Source organism: Pteropus alecto, unplaced genomic scaffold, assembly GCF_000325575.1.
Source record: "Pteropus alecto unplaced genomic scaffold, ASM32557v1 scaffold7, whole genome shotgun sequence".
Taxonomy (NCBI): Eukaryota; Metazoa; Chordata; class Mammalia; order Chiroptera; family Pteropodidae; genus Pteropus; species Pteropus alecto.
Window position 1 is genome coordinate 59,716,956 of NW_006494614.1, and position 7,013 is coordinate 59,723,968.

The window sequence follows — 7,013 nt, forward strand, 5'->3', positions numbered from 1 at the left end:
GCCAGTTATAAAAACAGACACAGGATGTAAAGTACAGCATAGGGAATACAGTCAATAATATTGTGATAACTATGTATGGTGTCAGATGGGTACTAGACTTATCAAAGTGATCACTTTGTGAGGTATGTAAATGTCTAATCTCTCTGTCGTATACCTGAAACTAATATAATATTGAATGCCAACTGCAATTGAAAAATAAAATTAAAAAAAATTTTTTTTTAAAAGACCAATGGTACTTCTTAGACTTTCTTTACTCCCTTTCTTTAGCAATTTTTCCCCTGGCCAAGATCTGTTAGGATAGCAGTGTCTACATGCTGGTGTATTGTCTGGGGACAGTGCCAGACCCTGGGGAGGGCATAGACAAGGAAATAAGTACAACGTATAAGTGAGGAACTGAGTTATACAGATATTTTACTTAAGAAGAGACTTCAACTATATGAGTTCTGCCACCAAAAATAAAAGAGCAAGCAAGAGAACAAGAAGAAATAAAAGGGTGGGCAAATCCGCTCGACATGCCATTCAGCGAGTGGATGGATCTCAGTGAGTGTGAGGGATGGATCTCAGTGAGTCCCTCTGTCAGCTTTCTTCCATCCTAGGGCAGATTGCTGGGCCGAGTTTGATACTGATGTTCATCAAATTTCAGATAACATGCCTACAGAGCGAGCCATAACTTAGGGGTTCGGTGGACAACCTGAGACTTGATTCAGCTCTAGATGAAAAATTCTCTGTGTTGTTATTACTATGTGACACAGAGACAGAGCCACACAGGGAAGAAGTCCATGTGACAATGGAAGCAGAAATCAGAGCGATGAAGGTATATGCTGAGAAATGCCTTGGATTGCTAGTGAAACCAGAAGCTGGAGAGAGGCATGGAATAGGTTCTCCCTCAGAGCTTCTGGGGAAGGCTTCTGGGGAAGGCACCTTGATATCAGACCTCTGTCCTCCAGAGCTGTGAGATAATAAATGTCTGTTATTTTAAGCCTCTCAATTTGTGGTCGTTTGTTACAGCAGCCACAAGACACTCATACAGCTATAGGCAGGATCTTTCCTGAGAGATATGGAACTTCTCTGATGGGCAAATTTGGCTCGAGGACATGCTGAAACTTCTAAAGACTGCGCTGTAGCTGAAGACTCTTCCTACCCAGCCCCACTTCCTTTCCCTTCATTTCCACAGGGGATAGCCCTACACCCCAGTCTGATGGCTCTCCCGCCTCCATCAGCTCCTTCCCAATCTCCCTTCCAAGCAGTTGGTTACCTCTTGCTTCTCAGAGGACCTGAACTGACACTCCCATATCTCAGATTTGATGATTATCAAGATCTTGCTACATTTGCTTCATCTTTTCCTTTCCCTTCCTGTTTTTTTCCTCAAATATTTTAAAGTAAAAAAAAATGGAGGAAAAAATACATACAGCATGTCATTTCACCTCTCTATATTTCAGCATCTCATAAAACAAAAGGCAGTATTTTCTAGAACAACCACAATGCTGCACCTAATGCATTCAAAGGTAAATAATTCCTTGGTATCCTCCAGGCTTGACCTACACTCCCAGATTGTCTCAAAAAAATGTCTTTTTATGGTACTTGGTTTGACTCAATTTCCAAGATCCCAACTCTGCATTTGGCAAACCTATTTTTAAAATCCCAATCTGCCTTACTTACAAGAAGTGCAATTTTAGGCAAGTCGCGATTTTAGGAGAGCTTCCTTCAGTTTCTCCAGCCCTAAAATGGGGAAACTAACAGTCTCCACCTTACTGGAGTTGTGGGAATTCAATCGGTCATTCATTCATTCAGTCAATCATTCAACAAATATTCACTGAGCAGCTGCCAAATGTCTGGAACTGTCATAAGTGCTGGAAAAACATCAGTGAATAAAACCAAGGAGCTTGGAATCTGGTAGAGCAGACAGGCAACACATACATAAAATAACTACATCATAGACTCGGCTAGTGATATGTGCTTTAGAGAAAAATAAAGCAGGATAACAGGAGGGAATGTGCTGAGTGGTCATTATGGACAGAGTGGTCAGGGAAGTCCTTCCAAAGGAAGTGGATATCAGTGACCTAAGTAGGAGAAGGAATAGAAAGTTCCAGGTGGATGGAAGGGCACCTGCAGAATGAGGTGGGAGCCTGCCTGGTGCCTGACAGCTCTCGCTCTCAAACTACTTGGTCTCAGGTCTCTTTACATTCTTCAAAATTATTACTGACTCTCCAAGCTTATGTTTTTGTGAGGTATCTATAGCTATCTACCATTTAGAAAGGAAAATTGAGACATTTAAAATATGTATGACAATTTATTAATCATAAACTCATTGTATCCCAACACGTAAAAACATTTTAAAGAAAGATAATTATTTTCCCAAACAAAAAAATTTGGTGAGAAGAGTGGCTTTATTTATTTATTTATGATAGAGAACTTGAATGTCTGGCTTAATAGAAAAACAGCTGATTTCTCCTATCTGCTACTGAATTTGGTCTGTTGCAATGTGTTGTTTTGATTGAAATAAGTGAAGAAAATCCCGTCTCACACAGATAACGTAGTTGGGAAAGGGATAAATTAGTATTTTCCTAGAAAGTGCATTGCTCAAGAGTAATGGCCTTTTTAGATAATTCTGGACATTTTTCTTTGTTGCTCTGCCAAAAGAAGACCAATTTCTGAAAGGAAAATTGCATAGTGGAATGTGAAATCATATCAATGAACTTTTAGTACCCTGTTTGATCAAAATCCATTGGTCTATCTTGTACTTTGAACAAATCTTTTACCTGTTTATGATTTTATAGCATCCCACATGGGTCATTTGGAAAATATTGATTCGTTGAGTTATGTAGATCTTCCAAATGTTGAAACATTGCGTTATTCATTATTACTTTTTAAATCTCATTTGTTACTATCACCACCGATCTCTCCAGAAAAGTCTTTAAGTGTTGGGAAGCTGCCCAGATCACAATGGTGGAGAAGAGCTTCCTAAAATTCTAATTTTTCTTGCAAGCTTGAATTTTATCATGGGCAATAAATCCTGCCAAATGCACTGAGTCCTTCCTGTGCAAATATTACCTTTCTTCCCTAAGAGTCTGGGAATATTACTGAGCTCTTGCTGTATGCTGGACATCTTGCTAAGTGATTTGCGTATGTTATTTTGCTGTCATATTTATTTACACTACATTTTTGCCAGGTATTATTTCTCTCATTTTACAAATGAGGAAACTGAGGTCCAGAGAGGTAGTGCCTTTTCTAGCTTCTGGAGGCTGCTTGCATTTCTTGGCTCATGGCCCCTCCCTCCATCTTCAAAGCCAGCAGCACAGCATGTTCATATTTCTCTTCCTCTCTCTCCCATCCAATTCTGTTTCCACATCTTCTTATCTGATTGTTTGACTCTCCTGCCACCCTCTTTTTTTTTGAGACAAAGTGATTTTTTAAAATTTCTTTTTCTTTTTTTTGTCATTCGTTTATTTCTAATTTTCATTTTTTAATTAGATTTGACATTAATATTCTTTTATATTAGTTTCAGCATAGAGGTTACATGTATATAATTTACGAAATGATCTCCCTGATTAGTCTAGTACTCATCTGATACCATACATAGTTGCTACAATATTATTGACTATATTCCTTGTGCTGTACTTCACATCCCCATGACTAGTTTGTAACTATTAATTTGTACTCCTTAATCCCTTCACCTTTTTCATTCAGCCCCCCAAACCCACTCCCATCTGGCAATCATCAGTTTGTTCTCTATATCTAAGAGTCTGTTTCTGATTTGTTTGTTTATTTATTTTGTTCTTTAGGTTCCACATATGAGATCATATGGTATTTGTCTTTCTCTGTCTGACTTATTTCACTTAGTATGATACCCTATAGATCCAACCATGTTGTCGCAAATGATACGATTTCGTTTTTTTTATTTTTTTATTTTTTGTGGCTGAGTAATATTCCATTGTATATATGTACCACCTCTTCTTTATCTAATTGTCTATTGATGGACACTTAGCTTGCTTCCACATCTTGGCCATTGTATACAGTGCTGCAGTGAACACAGGGGTGCATATATCTTTTTAAATTAGTGTTTTGGTTTTCTTTGGATAAATATCCAGAAGTGGAATTGCTGAGTCATAAGGTACTTTTATGCATAATTTTTTGAGGAACCTCCAAACTGTTTTCCATAGTGGCTGCACCAATTTGCAATCCCACCAACAATGCATGAGGTTCCCTTTTGTCTACATCCTCACCAGCACTTGTTGTTTATGATTTATTGATGATAGCCATTCTGACAGATGTGAGGTGATATCTCATTGTGGTTTTAATTTGCATTTCTCTGATGATTAATGACATCAAGCATCTTTTTAAATGTCTATTGGCCATCTATATGTCCTCTTTGGAGAAGTACCTACTCAGGTCCTTTGGCTATTTTTTAATTAGATTGTTTTTTGTTTGTTTGTTTGTTTTGGTATTGAGTTGTATGAATTCTTTATAAATTTTGGATATTAATCCCTTATCAGATGTATCATTGGTGAATATCTTCTCCCATTTAGTAGGTTGTCTTTTCATTTTCTTGATAGTTTCCTTTGCTATGCAAAAACTTTTTAGTTTGATGTAGTCCTATTTGTTTATTTTTTCTTTTGTTCCCTTTGCCCAAGAAGATGTATCAGAAAAAAATATTACTAAGAGCAGTGTCAGAGTTTACTGCCTATGTTTTCCTCTAGGAGTTTTATGGTTTTGGGTCTTACATTTAAGTCTTTAATCCATTTTGAGTTTATTCTTGTATGTGGTTTAAGAAGGTGGTCCAGTTTCATTTTTTACATGTATCTATCCAGTTTTCCCAACACCATTTATTGAAGAAACTGTCTTTACCCCCATTATATATTCTTGCCTTCTTTGTCATAGATTAAATGACCATCCAAGCATGGATTTATTTCTAGGCTGTCTATTCTGTTCCATCGATCTATGTGTCTGTTTTTATGTCAGTACTATGCTGCTTTGATTATTAGAGACTTGTAGTGTAGTTTGATATCAGGTAGCATGATACTTCTAACTTTGTTCTTCTCAAGATTGCCATGGCAATTAGGAATCTTCTACGGTTCCTGCCTCCCTCTTATAAGAACCTCATGCTTACATGGGCCCCTCCCAGATAAATCAAGATAATATCCCCATTTCCAGATCCTTAATTTAATCACACCTTCAAAGTCCTTTTTGCCATGTCAGATAACACAACATTTTCACATGTTCCAGGAATTAGGATGTGGACATCTTTAGGATTGGGGGTGGTGCCATTATTCTGCTTACCATACCTCCTTTTATAGAAGATTCGCAGGAAGATTAAATAACCTGCTGAAGTTCAAGTTCATGCAGCCAGTGAGTGAGGGAGTCAGGATTTTGATTCAGGCCTCTACTGACTCTGGGTTCTACCACTACCCCTAGATCCTCTGCAAGTACCAGGGCCTGCTAGGCACTGCAGAACCCACAGTCCCTGTTCATATCTTTCTTTTAACATTTATCTCTTTGTATTAAAATCATGCATTAATATTTCTGTGATTCGTAAATTAGGAGTCTTATTATAATTATTTTTTGTTCAAGCACCATTATGATAAAAATCAGATATCAACCACCATAAGTCACCAATGGGTTTTCATGCCCCTCCAGTTTTTTTCTGCAGTTGTAACCATAGCATGGATACAATATTACATTCTGTTCCCCCAGCTTGTTATAAAAATTTCAAACATACAGAAAAGTTACAGTACCACTTAGATCCAACAATTGTTAATATTTTGCATTATTTGCTTTCTCTCTATGCATATTTGTGTTTATATGATTTTAATTTTTGTTGAACTATTAAAAAAATAAATTGTAGGCATTATAACATTCATCTCTAGATTCTACAGATGCATAGCCTGACGATAAGAACATTCTCTTACGCGAGCACAATATCATTATTATACTATGAAAATTACCAATAATTCACTAAAATCATCCATATCCCAGTCATATTCAAATTTCTACAATAGTCAAAAAATATTTACTAGCTTAAAAAAGGAACACCGGGATCTATTCAAGATTAATACATTGTATTTGATTATGCCTTTTTAGATAATTTATTTTAGCACAATCCCTCACCCCACTTAAATTTTAATAGCGTCTCATATTTGAAAAGACCAGGGCAGATAGATGTCTATGGAATGTAGGAATATATCTTTCTGTTGGTCTCTGTTGTACAGGATCTGGCAAGAGTAGGCTCTCTGTACGTTTGTTGATAATAGTTATGAATAATAATTGCAGTAGCTAATTTTCACTGAGGGCTGGTTTTCTTGGCCTGTATGCTCACATCTATCTAATTTGATCCTCACAGAAATATTATCAGACATTTCATTAGCCTCATTTATAGGCGAGGAAACCAAAGGCGTAGGAAAGTGAAATAGCTTGCCTGAAATCACTCAGCTAGAACGGGGACCAAACCAGATGGGAAAACTGCATGGTCAGGTAGGGGGCTCACTGTTTCTTGAACCAATTACCCAAAAGCTGGTCTGTCTGGATACATGCAATATGTTAATAGGAAACACTCATTAAACGTGCTTACTCTTTGCCAGGCCCCAATGCTAAGCGTTTTACAAGTGCATTGGATTGTTTTTAAATATTCTCCAGTGCCTAGCAAAAGGCGCGGCACAGAGTATACGCTCAATGTTTGTGGAATGAATGAAGAGTGAATAAGTGAATGAATGGATGGAAATGTGATCTCTATAAGCCAGGGGACTCCTTCGGATCTTCTGTGCTCACTACCGAGACCCTAGACTTAGGGAGACCCTGCTCCGATCTCAGGCCGCAGTTCTCGTTTTCCGGACGTCCCAAGTCTGCCCAGCTCCTAAGTGGCTTCCCTGCAGGTGAGAGGCCGAGGCCTGCGGGGCGCTTTGGTGTTATCATCTCCGTCCTTTGCCCTTTTCCCTTCCGACATCTCAGCTGGGGGCCAGGAACTCCTTGTCCGCGCCCCGCGGGCCCGCATCCGCCGGCAAGGAACGGGTTCAGAGTCC